Source organism: Argopecten irradians, unplaced genomic scaffold (genome assembly GCF_041381155.1).
Source record: "Argopecten irradians isolate NY unplaced genomic scaffold, Ai_NY scaffold_0489, whole genome shotgun sequence".
NCBI lineage: Eukaryota > Metazoa > Mollusca > Bivalvia > Pectinida > Pectinidae > Argopecten > Argopecten irradians.
This window is the reverse complement of record NW_027187956.1, coordinates 2,499-24,674: the sequence shown is the minus strand read 5'-3', so window position 1 is coordinate 24,674 and position 22,176 is coordinate 2,499. Positions and strand designations below refer to the sequence as shown.

Below are 22,176 nucleotides of genomic sequence, written 5' to 3'. Positions count from 1 at the left end.
CGTAACTTGTTAAACATGTCGACAGGGTACTGACTGTGGTGAGCTTAGTTAAATATGCGACAGTGGACTGAACTAGTGGTGTATCTTGTTAAATATGTCGACAGTGGACTGAACTGTGGTGTGACTTGTTATAATATGTCGACAGGGACAGAACTGTGAGTGTACTTATTAAACACGACGACAGTGACTGAACTGTGGTTTACTTATTAAACATGTCGACAGGGGGACTGAACTTTGGTGGTTATTAAACAACGTCGACAGGGACGACTGTGGTTATCTTATTAATCATGTAGAACAGGGGAGCTGAAACTGGTGGTGTGCTATTATAACATGTCGACAGTGGACTGAACTGTGGGTAGTTGTACTTATTACAACATGTCGACAGTGGACTGTACTGTGGTGTACGCTTGTTGAAATATTCGACACAGCATTGAAAGCGGTGCTCATGTAGAATTATTAAACATGTCGACAGGGGACTGAACTGTGGGTGTAACTTATTCAGACAGAGAGACAGGGCGACTGAACTGTGGTTTTGTAACTGTTTAAACGTGTTTATGTCCGAACAGTGGACTGAACTGTGGTGTACTTATTAAACATGTACGGACAGGGGAATGATCTGTGGTGAACGCTTAGTTAAATATGTCGACAGGAATGAACTGTGTGTACTTATTAAACATGTCGACAGGGACTGTACTGTGGTGTAACTTATTACTGATCCATGTCGATCAGGACTGAACTGTGGTGTTGATTATTAAACATGTCGACAGGGACTGAACAGTGGAGTACTTATTAAACATGTCAGACAGTGAATGAACTTGTGTACTTATTATACATGTCGACAGGGGGACTGAACTGTGGTGTACTCATTACGAACATGTCCGACAGGGGACTGAACTGTGGTGTACTTGTTAAACGTGTCGACAAGGGATACTGAAACTGTGGTGTGCGTGTTAATCATGTCGACAGGACTGAACTGTGTGTGCTTTGTTAATTATGTTACAGTGGACCTGAACTGTGGTTTACATATTAACAGTCGGACAAGGGACTGAACTGGGGTGTACTTATTAAACATGTCGACAGGGACTGACCTGTGTGTGCTTATTAAACAGGTTGACAGGGACTGAACTTGTTGTGCCTATTAAATATGCCGACAAGGACTGATCGGTGTTACTATAAACAGTCGACAGACTGAAATGGGTGTGTAACTTATTAAACGTGTCGTCAGGGGGAGCTGAACTGTGGTGTGCTTTTTTAATATGCTATTATAATGATTTGGGCACAAAGAGATGGTGTTTAAGTACAAAGTCGCAATATCAACAGATATAATTTAATTGACATTAAAAATCCCAAATATTCGCTTAAGAATTACAACACTGCATATTTGATTCTGTATGTTCTATTCGGTCGACAGGGAACCAGTTTTACAAAATTTACCTAAACTTAACAGTATAATCAGCATGTACAGTAGTCAAGGGAAAATCTCTGCTGTCCTATATTATATAATGCTTTCATGTTGGACATGAAATTGTTTTTAAGTCGAAGATATCGCAAGCTATTATAATATATATAACGAAGCTGGCAAAGGGCTCCTAATTTTCTGTCTACTCGATATCATAGATGTCGTGTTCTTTTACCAGTAACTTATACCTATATACTTATATCTACATGTATTCCTGATTTTCTGCCGATCACATGACTGTATTCTTTGTAATTTTATATTTTTTGTCTTATCGTACTTTAAATGAGCTTAAGATTTAATCTTACTAGTCCATGACTATCTAAAGTCGTCTATGTTGATGCTTACAGTAGGCAGTACTTATTTACGTATACGTATTGGGAAGGAAGCGACCATCAATCATAAAATAATCCATTTTTCTATGCTGCGTCTTATAAACCTTAGCTTATGAAGTGTCAAATTAGTGCTGATTTAATCGTTTAACAATGTTGAGCAAATTCATGTAATGTTACCTACATTTGATGACGTCACCATTCCCGTTCAATAATCTCCAGGGATAATCTAGAACAAAATAACTGTATAGAACGGCCCTATTTAAGACTCTGGGGTAGTCCGAGCCGAGATACACGGCCCTGACACCAGACTTAGTCCTTATGACAGATTAGATGTGCTGGACCTGACCACCAGACTTAGGGACTTTATGACAGTTTAGATGTCTTGTAGGACGACCGAGGTACTCTGGCGCCTGACACCAGATTCAGACCATTAAGGACGATAGATGTCTGTCTGGCCATGACACCAGACTTAGACATTATGACACGTAGGTTAGATGTCTGGCCTACGCAAAGATTAATTCAGTTTAACGTTACATTGATTAGGTTTATCAAATATTGTTACATGAGAGAGAGATTTTTTATATTTGTAATATATTTCTAACGCTTACATATATCTATATATATATATATATCTTTTAATTAACTCATCTTTTATTAAACACATTTTAAGGCGTTGTAAATAATCACTGATCATTAAGGCCAAAATAGGCCCTATTATCCCTACAGTGCCGTAGGAAGATGAAAAGTAAACGTAATGGGGGGGGGGGGGGGGTGTTAAAGGTCCTCAATATTTCGTGCGCGAGATTTTGGTGTTTGGAGGGTTCGGGGTCTCCCCCCGGGAAAATTTTACAATGTAGAGTGGCTGAGATGAGTTTTACAATGTATTTTGATGATTTTAAAGGCCCACTACCTTTCGGAGCAAAATTTGATGATTTCTTTAAAAACATTTAATTAACCATCATAAAATATATATCGATGCCTAAGAAGAGGTTGCAACACCAAACATATTTAAGATTTACCGCGTAATATATGAAAACAGTGGGAGAGTCATTTCGCTGTCATGTTTTGCCGTCTGGTATAATGATATTCAACTACCGCGCCGTATTTAGGACGACGGCGGGAAACTTAAGACGACCGGCGTTATGAAAATTAACATTTTATTAATTTTTCAGAAGGTGATGATACATGTAGTATTAACGGTAAGTCAATAACTTTTGCGACTCTACAAAATTATCGATCTCGTTTTACATTTCCATTTTAAACATAAAAAGCCGTTTCGGAAAGGTAGTGGGCCTTTAAAGCGTTCTTAACATAGTATTTTTTTTTTCGATTTAAAGTTACCTGCATTGAGAAATTATGATTGTGTGTGTCGTCATACCAGTATGCAACCCAGCTCGATCTGAATATACCGGATCCACGCCATCGACACACTGTTGTGTAACTCAAAATAATAATAAATTGATTGTCTTGCTAAGACATACAAATAAATTAATCTTTTAAGAGGCATTTTTTGAAACAGTATAATCCCTTGATGGACATTTCTAGTCTTGTTCGTGTGTATTGATTTTGCATTATTAAAGGTTTGAACATTACTTGCTTGAACGTTTGCGAAAATTTTCTAAAATGTTAACTGTAAAAAAAAATCCAGTCACGACCCTTTTTTGACTTTGTTACCGACCTTATTGCATTTTTAGACATTGCATTTGCCAAAATTAACCCCGTACTAAACAGACATTTTCCCCCCCTAACTCATTCACGCCTCGGTTGGTATTATGTTACAAAGACTGAGATAATTTTATAACCCGAACTTGATTGGTTGCGTGAAGTTGGCTCGGCTCGATTACCTAATACAACTTGATTACAATCTACGGAATTCTCAGTAGATACCGGAATCGGCCGAATTTTGCCGAATGAGTTTTATGTGTTGCAGATGCTGCTCTTTTACGCATGCGTGATTATATTTTCCTAGAACGCGCCATCTTTGATTTCGCTATCGTCTCGTTGGAATCAAGATTACACGATAAGCAAAGTACAGCGAAATATTAGGAACTAGAAATGAAAATCAACTGCTGAATCAGATTATCAGGTGTTTTGTGGATCGTTGACTATCCTAGATTTGGTAAAATACTAACCGTAACTACTGCAATGTGCAATCTGTTCGGCTACTGCTACTGAAGTAACCGTAACGTTAGGCTAAGATTATTTTTAGGACATCGATAGGCCTACCGAGAATTTGTTGAAATCACAGGTGTCTGACTCGTTGTACAGTGTACTACCACAGGGCCATGGGCCATGTATAGTTTCTACATGAAAAAATAGCCAGAATACTTATTTTATATGTATTTCTGGCTATTTTTTCATATAAATAGAAACTATACATGGCCCTGTGGTTGAATAGGTTTTGGGTAAGAAAATTGACTCCATTGAACCAATACGGCCCATAGGCAGTAAAGAAATTTATTCATCTTTAAAGCATCAATTGAAAAAACATTCTGGGGAATTTGCCTTGGTAAATACACTGATTCAACGTACAAATTCATATTACATCTTTTGGAACCTTTTTAATATATCTGAAAACCGTATGAAAATGTCAAATAAAAAATCCCTTTTGAAGTACTTTGGATAGACAAAAGTGACTATTCTTGACCTTTGTTTTCATTTTACTATGCGCACCCCAATTTTTCGCAGAACGTAAAGCAAAATTCGGCAATGTCAGTTTTTTTTTAACAGGAGAAGAAAAATTCTTGAACCGGGATGTTTACGTCATTACAGACAACTAACTGTGACTTAATACCGTATTTAAGAATGACATGTTTATCCATCATGAAAATGTTTGAGTCAATTATTTTCTCCAAAAACAATTTTTGCACGTATGCGTGTGTTTAGTCCCCCAAAAAGACGTGACTAAAGGATTTTTCTCTTTGCTGTAACTCCCGTGCGCACCATCGTTCTGCGCATATCCTTACATACTTAGTGTGGAGCACATACATCCATTGTGTAAAGGTACACCTTTTTGGTGATCAGGAATAATTATTTGAAATTTCATTAAAAGATATGCCAAAATGTGCAAATTGAAATGATAACTATAAAACACTGAAAGGGATGACAGTGCCAAAACTGTGGCCATTTTTTACCGATGCCATCGATTTCAATTTTGCCACTTCAATGATATTAATCTTTCTAATTTCAATGCATGATCAGCACACAGGGGGCCAACTCAATGAAAATGGATGTTGTCATACAACTTTTTTTGTATTTGGAGGATGGATGATGAGTATATAGCATTTGAGAAAGTTTTTGAGCAAGTTTCTGTTTCGTCAATTGTTTAAGCTTAAAGTCATCATAAATGTTTATGATTTTATTTTTCCTAATGTGTATGGATGCTGAACGTGATTAACCGATGTACAAATTTGGGGCCCTTTAGGGTTTTTTTAAGAGTCTGTTAATTTGTCATATTTCCATGTTAAAGTTTTTGAGCAAGTTTCTATTTTGTCAATTTTTAGCTCACCTATTCGAAGAATAGGGGGAGCTAATGTTGTCAACCCTGCTGTCGGCGTCAGCGTTGGCGTCCCATTTCACGTTAAAGTTTTTGAGCAAGTTTCTGTTTCGTCAATTGTTTAAGCTTAAGTCATCATAAATGTTTATGATTTTATATTTTCCTAATGTGTATGGATGCTGAACGTGATAATACAACCAATTTGGGGCCCTTTAGGTTTTTTTTGAGTCTGTTAATTTGTCATATTTCCATGTTTAAATAGTAAATACTTGAACATCAACTTCTTCTGAATAGGCGAGTTTTGCTGTTCTCCAACAGCTCTTGTTTAAGCATAAGTCATCATAAATGTTTTTTATTTTATTTTCCTAATGTGTATGGATGCTGAACGTGATAATACAACCAATTTGGGGCCCTTTAGGGGTTTTTGAGTCTGTTAATATGTCATATTTCCATGTTTATAATAGTAAAAATACTTGAACATCAACTTCTTCTGAATTGGCGAGCTTTGCTGTTCTCCAACAGCTTTTGTTCTGCAAACTTAGTGATAAGGTTAAATGCCTAAGGGCTCGGCCAAGTTCTATCCCGACTGTCGATGGATCTTATTTAGCGGAGTTATGGCCCTTTGAATTACTAAAAAAAAGTCAGTTTCTGCCACTTTTGTACTATAACTCTAATAAATATTAACTGATTTTCTTCAAACTTGGTAATAAGGTTGAATGCCTTAAGTCAGTGGTCGACACTAGCAGTAGCCCGGGGCCACCCAAAATATAGAAGGGCTACTGAATATTCCCAAACCAGTAGCCCAATGGGCTACCAAGATATTATTATGTCAATTTCTTAAATTTACCTGTTTTTATTAAACAAACTACGGCACTATGTATCTGGTTTTGTGTTGAATGAATTTTCTGAAACTCGTAGATCGTATTTAATCTAACGTTTCTGGTAACAAAGTCCTAAATGCGTTTGAATCTACTTTCAAGCGTTTTTTCATTGGCGTCTATATTTACGTTTGAATTGATTGGCACCATTTAGACTAGTCAAGCATAAGATTGACACTGATTTGCAATTTGAACTTCCGCTGAAAATCAAAATGTGGCAGTGGCTAGACCGGGTTCTTCCGACATAGAAAACGAAGACGTCTGAAAAACAATCCTAATATGAGAGTACGCGAGAGAGAACTTTCCAGCAAAGTTGGTAAAAGGCATTCCCCTGGCTTGTTTTTGATGAGAAAGCAAACATGATGTTTTGTCGTCTGTGCAAATTGCACAATGATAAAAGTGACGGTATTTTCGTCAAAGGATCAGAAAACATGACACGTCCGATAGTCACAGGAAATGTCTTGCAAAGGAAAAAGCTGCTTCATCAATACTAGGTACATCCACCGCTGAAAAAACACTTGTGATGATGAATAAGGCCCTAGTGTGTAAGCTGACCACACTATTTAGAAATGCCCATTTTGTTGCGAAGTTGCGAAGGCCCTTTACTGATTTGTCAAGTTATGTGCCTTAGATGAGGGCAAAAGGAACACAGTTGGGACAAACTTATCAGACTGATAAATACTGTCAAACATTTATAGCTGCAATTGCTGACAACGTAAGGAATCAGCAGAAGGCCCACATTAATGCCACACCGTTTATCAGCAATATATCAGACAGGGCAACAGATTGTTCTTCAAAGGAAATGGAGATAGTGTATCTGCAATCATCATTGAATTGATGTGTCAGGTATGTTGGATTTCATGTCAACTGCAATTTGAATTTAAAACAAAGTTGTTTATTCTCATCTGTTTACAAAGGGTCATTGTTCTTAACTCTTATCACTTATACATTACAATAATCAAGTCCTGAAATAGTATACAAATAATCAAGTCCTAAAAATGAATTACATTTGTCTAGAGCTAGTTTTTTTATATGTATATTAAAATTAATATTTCAGGTATCCACATCTCTTTGTTGGATTGAGACATGTTGGCAAGTCTGACGCCCAAAAATATCACCAGCGCAATTTCTGTCTTTGTTAGACATGAGGTTTGGGGACACATGGAGGAAAAAGATAGTTGCCATGGGAACTGACGGTGCGTCCGTGAATATATGTTAGGAAAGAAAAGTGGTGTGGTTGTGAGGATGGCGAAGGAAACGGACCGACCGTTTTCAAAGCAATATATATATAATACATTGTTCTGCTCACAGGTTTGTGTGTGGTTTCTTTTTTGTGTGAAACAACAAGCATTTTTATCTTACTTTAAAAATAATTGTGAATAATGTATTTTAGGTAACAGTAATGGCTATTCTCAATAATGTGGTAATAAAAAGCTATCTTATTCAGGATTTTATTGTTAGTTTTATTTGAAAAATAATTGATTTTTTCCATACAATATACTGGTATGCTGAAATATTAAACAAATTTTTTTTTTTTTTTTTTATATCAGATTAGAATTCGCATACAAGGACTCCATCAAAGACATCCCCATACACCAGAAGTGCGAGCTGCTACTTACCAATTTGTATCTGTTCTACAAGTTAGTAGTTATTTATGTAAAAGTAGTTATATGTGCAAACATTAAAAATTAATATTTTTCTATGAAATATCTGGTAAATAGTTCCAAATGAGATTTTTCACCTTTTCATCACTATATCTTGGTGAAGTCTGTCTTTTATAGTTTTGTTTGGAATATCAGCAAACCTATTATTTATGCATCAGGAAAGTACTCCAGTTTTGAAAATTCTCCATTTTTCTCTCAATTTTCTTTCAGGTAGAGCCCCCTAAACAGGAGTAATCTACAAATGGCTGCAGATTTTATTGAAAAAAAGCTTATGTACCCTCGTACAGGAGGCACCAGGTGGTTACCACACACAAAGCGTGCACTAAAAAATCTAAAAGCAGGCTCAGAAAGCATAATCCTTCTTCTTGAGCTAGTAATATTTATGACAATATATATATATAGTTTTCTCTTGTAATAAATTGATCTGAATATAGTTCAAGACAAAAGAATTACATTGCTGTTCTGGAAATAATTTTACCAGAAAGCAATTGGCAATTATGTCCTTTAGAGTTGCATTGTTCCTCTCAAAGTCACTGTTGTATATTAAACAACACATATACTTAATGTTTTGTAATCATGTTATGATGGTATAATTAACAGATGCAGCAAAATCCATCAAAGGAAGCAAGTGCCAAAGCACGTAACTTTTTGAAGCTGTTAAAGAACAATGACATAAACTACTGGATGCATCTAATGTTGGACGTTGTTCAATTCTTCAGCTATTTGTCTGAGGTGATACAAGTAAAGGACAGCACCACAGCCGACATCTCTAGAGTGAAATAGACAGCATTCATCTGACTTTAAAGAAGTACAAGACAAGGTAAAAAAACACTCAGACCCAATATGATGTGGTTTGAGCATGTTGATTTTATTTTTAATCATAATCACATATTTAACCTCCTGGCATCTAACCTTGCTTATCTAACCACTAGATACTTTGTAGATCTATCTTTAATATGTAAACAATATGACCCGTACTTTGTAGAAACTCCATTTAAACATCGTGTAGCTCACTTACTTCAACCGTCACCACCATGGTCATTTTTCTCTCGGAACGCTTCTCGACTTTACATATCATGACGACATTATGCAAATTATGAAATGTTGTGCTTGTGTGTAAACTCGAGAAGCGTTCCCGAAGAACAAATGAACATGGCGGTGACGGTTAAAGTAAGTGAGCTACACGATGTTTAAATGGAGTTTCTACAAAGTACGGATCATGACACCTCCAAAGGAGATTGTGGATGAACACAGTTATGGGTACTGTTTACCACCACAATCGTAGATTTTGTGATTTTGGCTTGGTTCTTGAGGTGCCCATTAGAGCCGAGACGACATTTCGACCAGACAGGGTAATGTCTACCTAGCATATTTTTCATAAATTTCCTGATTCATCAAGCCATGACTTCGTCAATACTTGGCCAATTTAGTTCATCAAGCACTCAATGGAAAGATAAATTATTTCTCTTTAAGGTAAGATATCCGTCAATGTTGTATAGAACCCATTTATTAAAATAATCACGGTTTTAAAAAAATAGGTCCGTTTTTCCCGACCGCCGAGTTCATACCCTTGATACTATAATATATATATATATGTATACTGTAAGTTAAAAAAAATCGTGCCAGGTCCCTGTGCTTTTCTCATGTAAACCAACTAATACTCATCAGCAATGGCCCATTCCTGAGAGATGTAGACTCCTCAAGCAAGCCTTCGCTGGAATTTTCACATCTAGCAGCCAGGAAGGAGAAAACTCATTCAGAGCATCACTCAAAGATTTGAAGGAGATTCTACCTTTTTCAGGGCATCCTCAATTCTTTCAGTAAATACATGGCCTAAAGATCTGAGCCAAGATATAGGTAAAGAGCAATGGCATAATGGTAGTTTATTAATCAATATGCTAACAGCTGAAACATGAAAATTATTCAAAGCTGAAAGTTAAGGTTATTGTCTTTTTTAATATGATAATTTGCTTTACATGCTGTGATTTTAATTAAAGATTATTAATATAGATATATTCACTTATTATACTGGTATGTATCTATTAAAGTATTAATCCATTTAAATGTCTAATTTTTCTGAAGAATTCGGTGATGAACACATGCATATCCTGGTTGAGAGTTGTGGCCCTGCTCTTAAAGGATTCTGTCCTACCATAGAGGTGGAATGCATTGAGCATGAGTGGACACGGTTTAAAACTGTTTTGGTTTCCAGGTAAAAGAAAAATTGAATTAGTTCTTTATTTTTTGAATCAGATGCTTTTATTACACATATTTGAACAATTTGAATAATTTACCTATATTTCAAAAAATGTCTTTAACAATTGGCCGGACCCCCCTTCCAATCAGGAGGGGGGACACCGCCCTCCCCAACCGACCCCCCTTCCTCGCCTTGCTCGTCAGCCAAGGCACTGTGCACCTTGGATGTATATCGCTGGGCTACCTGAAATAATTGAGGGCTACTCAAAAAGTTAATGTCAACCACTGTAAGTGGCTGGGCAGGTTCGATCAACTCTTTCAGCAGATGTTATTTATCAGAGTTATGGCCCTTTAATTTACTACAAATGTCATTTTTCTGCAGTTTCTGTGTAATAACTAACAAATGTTAAAACAAATATTGTTAAAACTTGGGAATAAAGTTAAATGCCTTAAGGGCTTAGCCAAGTTCGATCGCCACTTTTGGCAGATCTTAATTAGCAGAGTTATGGCCCTATGATTTGATAAAAAAAAATATTTTATGCCACTTCCCTACAATAACTGTAATAAATACAAAACTGATTTTCTTCAAACTTGGTAACAAAGTTAAATTTCTTAAGGGCTCGGCCAAGTTCAATCGCCACTTGCGACGGACCTTATTTAGCAGTTATGGCCTTTTGATTTGATAAAAAAAAGTCATTTTCTGCAATTTCCCTGCAACCTCAATGATGTTTACCTATAATATGTCCTGAAAGCGGGGGATGGGAATTCCACGAATTTGCTTGTTAATTCCTACTTTACATATATATCATTGGACAGCAGTAGTAATTTCTCTGTGTGTGAAGTCGTTGAATATGATTCTTTGGTTCGTTGACCTCTTGTTCATTTTCCAGGTCAAAAGCTGCTAGACTTCAGAACTAAGGACTGAACAGCATGACTTTGATGAAAATTACTGAACGACAGAATTAGAGGTAAGTTGAAGACTTGTGAAATATCTATACTCTATACATTTAAAAATGTAATTGTTATAAGTGAATGTTGTAATAATATAAAAAATACTGAAGTTTAAAGTTGAGAATAAAAGAATCTTACATGGGTCTGTCAAGTGAACCAGGATAACTCAACCTGAGTGAATGATTTTGGCATGTCAACCGGAGGCTTGCTGAATGTTGGAGGCCAAAATCTTTCATGAAGGTTGAGATATCCCTATCCACTTAACACACCCATGCTTGATTAGTTTTCTTCCATACTGTAAAGAAAAATTCAGTTATTTAGAATTATTTTTAGTGTTGACATCACAGAGATGTCATAGTGCATTAATGACATCCTTGATAATAGTCTCCTCATGTATTGATGATGTCATTTTCAAGCATGTGTGAGCTGTTTTTTTCCAACTTTTGGCACAGTGAAAAGGGCTGCAAAAAGTGCTCAAATATTCTTAAATATTGTATTGGTGCAGATTCAGTATGGATCACCATTACATCAAGAGTTTTTATATGAATAACCTCCCTAAAGTAGTCGACTCGGAGATGTACTTATTCTCAAATGATACAGAAATGTTTTGAATGATTGAAAATAATCTACTTAGCCTAGACCTTCAGAATGACATTGACACTGTGTAAGTAGAGCGACACTTGACTGCTTGAAATACCTCCGGAAAAGTGTGTAAGCATTTGGGGTTAGACAGCCATATATATACCAAACAGTATACATAAAACAAATGTACTATCTTAACAGAAACAGCATGCTGAAAACCAACCAGGGAGAAACACAGTAGTAATCATAGACTCAGATTTAACATTGTACTGAAAGTACTGAAGCAATCTGTCTCAAATTTTATTTGTAGGTTCCCCTAAGACTTTAGTTGTGCAGATTGCATTTTCGGACGGATCGGTCAACAAGATGGCCGACAGGTAGCCACTTCGATTTTAATAATTCAAGTTTGTTAGGCCAAAAAAAATTAATTGTTAGTTTCTCAGGCCACTTTTTTAAAAAGTCAGTGCGGGCGGCGGGAATATTTTTTTATTTTTTATTTCTCTGAAAACAAATGCGGCAGATAACATTTTATTTTTTTCTGACTTGAAGGACATGAAAATCAATGAAAACACGTGAAGAAAATGTAAATTCTTACTCAGTCTTTAAGAACAGCTTTTGAATATCTCAATCGTCACTATATCCAAAGAAAACCAGTTGAAAATACATAATCCTGGGAGGAAACATTCCGTTTTGAGCAAATGCTGACATCGGCAGCCATTTTTTACCGGAAATGAAAGGTGCACACCTAAAATTGGAGCCAATTTCCGGGGGCGCGTTTTCGAATGGAAATTTCGGGTGAGTTCGAATGGAAATTTGGGGTGCGTTCGATGCGGCGGTCTCGATTTTAATTTTTAAGTTATGGCGCATAAAAACGTTGGTGCGGGGGGTAAATGTCGATGCGGCGGGGCCTGAGAAACTAAGAATTAATTTTGTTTGGCCTTATATATCTCAGAAAGTACTGAAAGGATCTTTGTCAAATTTCATATGTAGTAATATGTAGTGTCAATTAAATAGATTACTGTTGGAAATGATTGCATAAAATGACCAAATCCCATAAGTTTCTTATAATGCCTGGGGAACCGCAACCTCAAAAGTATTGCATCATAGTTGAAATTGTCACTGGAACTCAAATACCTTTACTTCCTTGTACGGAAGAAACAGACTATCAGTTTCTTATTACTTTGTAGAGTCATCTTTTCCCCCCATGCCCGCAACTGTACAAAAACAAACACTGACTCAATTTAATTTTTCAGTGGTTTAAGAAAATCAATGATACCTCCAAATATGGGCTTTTGTAATTCATGTACCATTTACCTGACAAGGTGTGTCGGGGCACTCCCGTTATTTATTGTTGATCAATAATGTCAGTCATCAGATGAATATTTATTGATTTAACAAAATGTATTTTAGACCTATTTCCGGTATCAATTACTTGAATTAGTCCCACAAATTTGACCTAAGCAAAAAATAAGTAACTTAATGGAAAACTACGTAAAGTTCAGATGTTACGACTAGAATTTAATAACGAATTCCAGAACTGCAAGGTCGCCATTACAATACTCGAACTGCAGTCATTTGGCAATCTCTGCGCGATATTTTAAACTATCCCCAATAGTGTGTTCTCGCCCCAAAAGACTAATAGTAATGCCACTAGTATTGACAATTGATAGAACATTGGACTTAATTAAATAGGCAACAGCGTCTCTATACGCGTCGATAGCGACTATCAGGACTATTACAGTAGTATCATCTACAAAATTCACTTTATTTAAAAAAAATGGGGAATTAAGGGGATGGCACATGGCTATTCAACAATCAAAAAACAAAACACGAACTGACATTGTTCTCAATGACAGTGTGTTTTATAAATCATCGAATGGGGCTTTATTAAATTGCATGTACCCGTATGTGATATCCTGACAAGGTTGTGGTGCGGGACTCTTGCATTATATTGTTGATGGAATGATTGTCAAAAGATGATAATCCTATGCTAACATCAATTACTCAGACGCGCCCTTTGCCATGTATAGCAAGTGTGGTGTACGTCGATGATTGTGGCCTCATTGTCACTGGGCGAGCTAGCGTAAAGACAAACGGGAGGATACGTCTTAATAAATGAATAGTGCTCCAGAATGACACCGACATTGAAAAGCCAAAGTCCACACGATCATTGAATCATAAGATAGACATTCAGATGGCGCCAAACCATCACTAGGAGTAGACATGTTGCAAATTGCAGTCATGCATAGTTTAACTATGCCGCCCGATAGTGTTGTTCCGCAATAGTTCCGCCTCAATAGAAATATTATGTGGGCAAAAGCACAGAAGCGCATTTGTATGAACTTGGACTATCAATACCAACATACTTCTGCACGAGGTCTTGATACGAATAACCACTATTCAGGTTCATTATCATCCTAAAAGCGTCACTTATTCATTCCCCCATGCGAAATCAATCACGCGCAAACAAACACCGAGAACAGATTGTAACGTTCCTCAATGACTCAGTGAGTTTAAATCAAGAAATGGGTGGCAATTTTAAAATTCATGTACCATAGTGATTCAACGCTGACACAAGGTGTGCTGCGTGTTCTCCTGCTTGTTTATATTGTAATAAGGTTGATAGGGAAAGGAAGTTCTAATATCCTACAATCCTTAATGCTTAACATTCATTCATTCACCACAGACACATTCGCGGGCATTCTAATGCTAACGTAACAAGAGGGGGTGAATTAAGTCCATGCATTGTCTACGTTTGACCCAGGCTAGCAGCAGGGAATAGAATAACTCACTAAAATGGATACTACTGCACCCACGATGTACGACATGAATGTCATCCTAAGATTCATAGACTGCTAGGATCTTTAAATAGTCAGAGTTATGCAGAATAGCAATACCTTCGCATCTACCATACTGTAAGGTCGATTAGCAGTGACTGCAAAATTTCTGGAGAGCGCTTATCCCAATAGTGTTTTCCCCCAAATTAGAAGAAAAAAATAAGTATTGCAATAGTTACAAAGATTGTAGTGAACAGGACTAAAATAGAAATACTCGTCCAGAGGTTCGTAGATATCGAGAACAAGTACTGATGAGTAGCAGTTGGATTATCTAAAGTGCACATTTTTATCTACCCATGCTATTCAAATCAAAAACTAATAGCATCGGTGATCATACTGGATCTCCAACTGTAAACTGTGTGTTTGTAATCAGAGTTATATGAGTGGACTTTATGTATCAGATATGTACCGATGTTTATGAATAACCTGACACTAGGGTGTGTGTGCGAGGCACCTCTGAAATTGTCTAATAATTGGTTGATGGAGAATGATTGTCAAGTACAAGGACACATGAAACGGCGCATGTCTAATAAGCGATGCCGATTCACACTGCCATTTCCCGGGGTATGGTCATGGGGTAACTTGAATTAGGGGTCCCATTGGGGACCACTGACACTGGCAAGACAGGGGCAAGTAACACTTAATAAATGGATAGTGAATTAGTCCCATTCGCTCCAGATAGTACGGTACATTGATAGTCCAATTCATTAGACTGGGAATTATGAAGTTAATAGAGAATTCAGAATGCAATAGGGCCGATTACAATACTGTTGCAATTGCAGTCTGCATATTTTAAAACTATCTCCCAATGAGTGTTTTCCCCCCAATAGAAATAGTATTGTGCAATAGTTTAAAATTGGTTAGATGGAACTGGGACTAAAATGAAATTACTTAGCAGAGGTTTGATACGATAACAGACATACAGTTTTCGTTATACTAAAGGTCAGTGCACTTATGTTCTCTGCATGCTATTCAATCCCAAAAACATACACACACTGACATTGTTTCTCACATGTCATGTGTGTTTAATCATGGAATGGGGGGCTTGTTCTAAAATTCATGTACGCATGTGATACCTGACAAGGTGGTGTGGGTGCGGGGTACTGGGCTTGTTTATATTGTTGATGGAATATGATGTCAAAAGATGAGTATCCTATGCTAACATCATTTCACCGCCATTTTCCGGGGTATCATGTGGTAACCGTGAATTAGTCTGACCATTGTCACTGACACTAGCAAAGGGAAGATAACTCTAAATGGATACCATACTGCTCCAGATGTAGACGATACATATGAAGTCCAAGAGGACTCATAGACTGAATTTAATAGAATTCAGAATGCAAATAGCCATTACAATACTGTTGCATTTGCAGTCTGCGGCATATTTTCTTAACTATCCCAATAGTGTTTTCCCCCAATAGAAATAGTATTGCAATAGGTTTAAAATTTGTAGGAAACTGGACTAACGAGATGAAATACTTGCAGAGGTTTCTTGTGATACGATAATCAGACTTACAGTTGTTATCTGAAAAGTCACTTTTTTCCCCATTGCTATTCAATCAAAAAAACAAACACTGACATTGTTCTCAATGTCAGTGTGGTTTAAATCATGAATGGGGGCTTTTAAATTCATGTACCTTGTGATACCTGGACAAGGTGTGTGCGGGACTCTTGGTTTGTATATCTGTTGATTGGAATGATGTCAAAAAGATGAATATCCTATTGACTAACGGGCCACTCATTTCACGCGTGGGCCATTTCCGGGTATCATCTCGTGGTACGTGAATTAGTCCCATTGTCCCGACTGCGACAACTAGCAAAGTGGAGAAGTATAACTCTTAAAAATGGATACTGCTCCAGGATGTGTACGACATGAAGTCCAATTCATAGACTGAATTTAATAGAATTCAGAATGCAATACCACCATTACACAATACTGTTGCATTTGCAGTCTGCATATTTTAACTACATCTATCCCCAATAGTGTTTTCCCCCCAAGAGAGCATATAAGTATTGCAATAGTTAAAATTATTTGTAGGAATTCTGGACTAATAATTGAAATACTTGCACAGAGGTTGATACTGATAACAGGACTTACAGTTTGTTATCTAAAGTCACTTTTTTCCCCATGGCTATTCAATCAAAAACAAATGCACTGACATTGTTCTCATTGTCAGTGAGAGTTTAATCATTGAATGGGGATGTCTTTTAAATTCATGTACCGATGTGTGCGTACCTGACAAGGTGTTGTGCGGGACTCTTGTTTATATTGTTGAATGGAATGATGTCAAATGATGATATCCTATTGCTAACATCATTTCACCGCCATTTCCGGGTATCATGTGGTACGTGAATTAGTCCTAGGGAACATTGTCACTGTGACACTAGCAAAGGGAAGTAACTCTAAATGGATACTGCTCCAGATGTATACGACATGAAGTCCAATTCATAGACTGAAATTTAATAGAGTATTCAGAATGCAATTACCATTACAATACTGTGTGCACATTTGCAGTCTGCATATTTTAACTATCCCAATAGTGTTTATCCCACCAATAGAAATAGTAATTGCAATAAGTTAAAATTGTAGAGAACTGGACTAAAATGAAATATGGTTCTTGCTGAGGTTTGATACGATAACAGACTTGACTTATTGTTATCGTAAGAGTCACTTTTTTGTCCCCCATGGCTATTCAGACTCAAAACGAAACGTACTGACATTGTTCTTCATTGTCAGTGTGTTTAATCCGAACGGGGTGCTTTAAATTCTTACGCGGATGATGATACCTGACAAGGTGTGTGCGGGACTCGTTGTTAAAATCAATATTCGGAATAAAACACTCGAAAAGCTGATATCCTGTTGCTAACATCATTTCTGACGTGCCTATATATTCCGGGTAATCCTGTGGTACGTGAAGTAAGTCCGCCAGTTGTCAGCTAACTTATTCCAAATTGGAAGTAACCTTCGTAAATGGATACAGTGCTGACAAGATTACGCTATGAACGGGGCTTTTAAATTCATGTGCACTTGTGATACCTGACAAGGTTTTGTGGCGGACACTCTTGTTTATATTGTTGATGGAATGATGTCAAAAGATGATATCCTATTGCTAACATCATTTCACCGCCATTTCGCGGGGTAATCATTGGTACGTGTACACAGTGAACGAATCGGTTCTTGCCACTTGTCACTGACACTAGCAAAGGGGAAGTAATCTCTTAATAATCGGTAAACGTATAAATTGATGAACGCTCCAGAATGTACGACATGAAGTCCAATTCATAGACTGAATTTAATAGCTATTCTGAGAATCGGTGCCCGCGAAATGATTGCGGAGATGGCCCATTACCAATAGCTGTTTGCATTTGCAGTCTGCAATATTTTAGATCACCTATCCCTAATAGTCGTGTTTTCATCTTCCCCTCAATTAGAAATAGCTATTGGCAGTGAGTTATAAAATTGTAGGAAGCTGGACATAAAATGAAATACTTTGCAGAGGTTTGGATACGATAAACAGGACTTAACAGTTTGTTATCTCTAAAGTCACTTTTTCCCCCCTGATGCTATTCAATCAAAAACAAAACACTGTGAATAAACGACTGACATTGTTCTCAACTGTCAGTGTGTTTTTAATCATGAATGGGGCTTTTTAAATTCATGTACCCCGATGTGAATACCTGACAAGGTGTGTGGCGGGACTCTTGTTTTATATTGTTTGATGGAAATGATGTCAAAAGATGATATCCTATGCTTCAGAAGCATCATTCCACCGCCAGTTTCCGCGGTATCATGTGGTATCCGTGAATTAGTCCCCATTAGTCACTGACATGCATAGCATAAGGGACGTAACTCTAAATGATATGCTGTGCTCCAGATGTACGACATGAAGTCCAATTCATTCAGACTGAATTTGAATAGATCTTCAGTATAGCAATACCATTAACATACTGATTGGCGCGTGCTAGTTGCAGATCTGCATATTTTTTAATCTAGTTAACTATCCTCCAATATGTGATTTCCCCTATTTCCACCCAATAGAATAGTATTCGCAATAGTTAAAAATGTAGGACTCGACTAAAATGAAATACTTGCAGAGGTTTTGATACGATAACAGATCTACAGTTGTTATCTAAAGTGTCACTTTTTTTCCTTTTCCCTCCATGCTATTCCGATCAAAAACAAACACTGACATTGTTCTCATTGTTCAGATGTGTGTTTACTATCTATGAACGTGTTGGCTTTTAAATTCATGTAGCCATGTGATACCTGAACAAGGTGGTGCGGGTACTTCTTGTTCTATATTGTTAGATGGAATGATGTCAAAAGATGATAATCCGCTATGCTAACAAGCAACACTTCACCGCCATATTCCGAGGTATAATGTGGATACTGTAATTAGTCCCCCATTGTCACTGACCACTAGCTAAAAGGCGAAGTAACTCTTAAATGGGATAGTGTATCTCGCAGAATGTACGTGACATGAAGTCCAATTCAATAGACTGAATTTAATAGAATTCAAGTTAATTGCGAATAACCATTACAATACTGTTGCCATTTGTGCAGTTCTGAGCATATTTTAACTATCCCAATAGTGTTTTCCTCCCCAATGAGAAAAATAGTATTGCAATAGTTAAAATTTTGTAGGAACTGGACTAAAATGAAATACTTGCAGAGCGTTTGATACGATAACAGACTTAACAGTTGTTATCTAAAGTCACTTTTTCCCCCATGCTATTTCAATCAAAAACAAACACTGACATTGTTCTCAATGTCAGTGTGTTTAATCATGAATGGGACTAATTCTGACTACATTGTACGATTAGTGATACCTGAAGATAAAGTTTTGGTGGGGACTTATGTTTTCATATTGAGTGTTGATGGAATGAACGTTTCAAAAGATGATATCCCAAAGCTAACTTTCATTACAGTGGGAAGAGTACAAAGATTATTCTGAATTACCACCAGGAGATTACATAGTTCCATGCACAGACTGTTTAATGGGTATCACATGGTACTTGCAATTAGTCCCCATTGTCACTGACACTAGCAATAGGGATAGTAACGTCTACTACCAAAAAATGCTCCAGATGTACGAAATGAAGTCCGAAATTCAAAGTGGACTGAACTTATTTAGAACTTCCAGAAATCAATACTATTGCAATAGTCAGTCAATAGTAGTGTCTGCATTAGTTAAAACTATCCCAATAGTGTTTACCCCCAATTAGAATAGGAATCCCGTACCCATTGAATGTCGCGTCAGGATTACTGGAAACGGAGACGTGAACTGGACTAAAATGAAGTACTAGCAGAGGTTTGATAAGATAACAGACTACAGTTCAATTAAAGTCACTTTTTCTCCCCATTGCTATTCAATCAATAAACAAATATCACTGGACATTGTTTCTCAATGTCAGGTGTGTTTGGCATCTAATGAATTGGAACTTTTAAAATCTCATGTAATAATTATGTGATAACTTGACAAGGTGTGTGCAGTGACTCTTTGTTTATAATTGTTGATGGGAATGATGTTCAAAAAGATATTAATCCCTAATCCTATGCTACATAGGTACATTTCACACGCCATTATGGGTATCATGTGGTACTTGGAAATTAGTCACGTTGTCACTGACACTAGGCAAAGTCCCATTGTCCTTGGACACTTAGCAAATGGAGTAGTAACTCATAATCAATGGATGTGCGTCGCTAGATGTACGACATAACGTCCAATTCATATGACTGATTAATATAGAATTTCAGAATGCATTGCATTACTAAACTGTTGCATTTGCATGTATGCTTATAGTTAAACTATCCAAGAGTGTTCTCTTCCCCCTTACAATAGCAGGTGTGATCCCTGCTCCAATACATAGCAACAATATACCACTCCGCTAGAGCTCTTAGACTCAGTTGAGCATCAGTAATCCAGAGGTCCAGCATTCGATCCCTGGCAGAGGCAGTGATTGAGTTTATTATAAATCCTTCACATTGTTAAACAATAGTATTGCAATAATTGAAATTGTAGGGGATAGTCTTCCTACCATTGAACACCAGTTAGAATTATAATTACCTAAGGGACTAAACTGGACTCAAGTGAAGTACTCGCAGAGTTTCTTAGGATAACAGACTAACAGTCGTTATCAAAAGTTATTTTTTCCCCTTGCTATTCAATCAAAAAGAAACACTGACATTGTTCTTAATCCCAATTGTTAGTGTTTTTTATGATGAATTGTCACTGACACAGCAAAGGGAAGTAACTCGTAAACGAACACGGCACCATATACAACATGATGTCCAATTCATAGACTGAAAGTAAACATGTAAGTAGAATTCAGAATGCAATACTATTGCAATTGTAGTCTGTATTAGCTAGCTAATTGGGATTACGTGGCCATGAATAAGATTTAATTCCCCTTTGATGGCCAATCAGGAATTCGTTACCAATAAGAATAACAATAGTATTGCAATAGCTAAATTTGCCTATCAACTCAATCAATCGTTAATTATTATATTCTCCCCACTCCTCTCCCTAGTCCGAGTTCTAGTTAGAACTGTTTGCTATAATATTTTGGATGAGTTTGAATGTGGAAATGGTTAGTCAGTTACTTTACATAAGTGTTTCATTTTATTGCTTATTGGTATTTTCATTAGTGCTGCAACAATACACTTCTCCCATAGTACAATACGTATCGCGATACTTGTCACACGATATGATACGTATCATGATAGTCTATGTATTAAATAAAATTAATCTGTCAAAAAGTAAAACTTTCTACTCTTTCATTGTCAATTTTACCCCTTCTTTTTCAATAATACGGAATGCAAAATGCTTCCATATGTGTGATTTTAAAGGTGCAGGAGGTTTTTTTTATTCTATAATGCTCCGGGTATTGAAAGCGCCACCATCATTGATTGTAGGGAGATACTCATAACTGCTCAAAAAAACGGATTTCGCCGGATCCTGAAATTTGTGAGGGGTACCTGATAGGAAAAAAATACTGTGAACCGAAACTTGTAGTGTATACCGTGATATCGTCGTCCCGTGACACATATATGTTATACAATGTTCAATGTGACACATATATGTTATACAATGTTCAATGTGACACATATATGTTATACAATGTTCAATGTGACACATATATGTTATACAATGTTCAATGTGACACATATATGTTATACAATGTTCAATGTGACACATATATGTTATACAATGTTCAATGTGACACATATATGTTATACAATGTTCAATGTGACACATATATGTTATACAATGTTCAATGTGACACATATATGTTATACAATGTTCAATGTGACACATATATGTTATACAATGTTCAATGTGACACATTTTGATGATGTCACATTGTTTACGGGTTCTGTGATGTCTGCACTTGTAGACTGGGATGAAGGGCTACCAACTTTGTTAAAATGAATGACGTTGACCTTCATTCAACGTCACTTGGGCCAAATAAGTTAAAATATTTATTCTACTTCTTGTTAAAGCGAATAGTCGGGCAAAGGAAACTAGTCTAAATACGTTCTTTGGCCTTCCAAAAGTCCTTGTATACCATAATGATGGTCAAGTTCTGCTTACGGTGTCCAGTTTTGACCATTAAAATCATGGGGAAGCCCCGTGTAAATATAGCACAGTTCTAAATATAAATTCCCTTAACTCTTTGAAAACGAGACTGTGTGGATATGCGTTAAGAGTGAACTGCACTGATAGCCGGTCGGGAAGACGTATTAGGATTCCTATAACATATATATATTAATTTCTTCG

The 22,176-nt window shown here is 36.8% G+C and overlaps 1 pseudogene; it reads left to right on the top strand.

Annotated features, from left to right (window-relative positions):
* The first annotated feature begins 7,348 nt into the window (after positions 1-7,348).
* Positions 7,349-8,649, top strand: LOC138312837 (zinc finger protein 862-like; annotated as a pseudogene).
* The last annotated feature ends 13,527 nt before the right edge of the window (positions 8,650-22,176 follow it).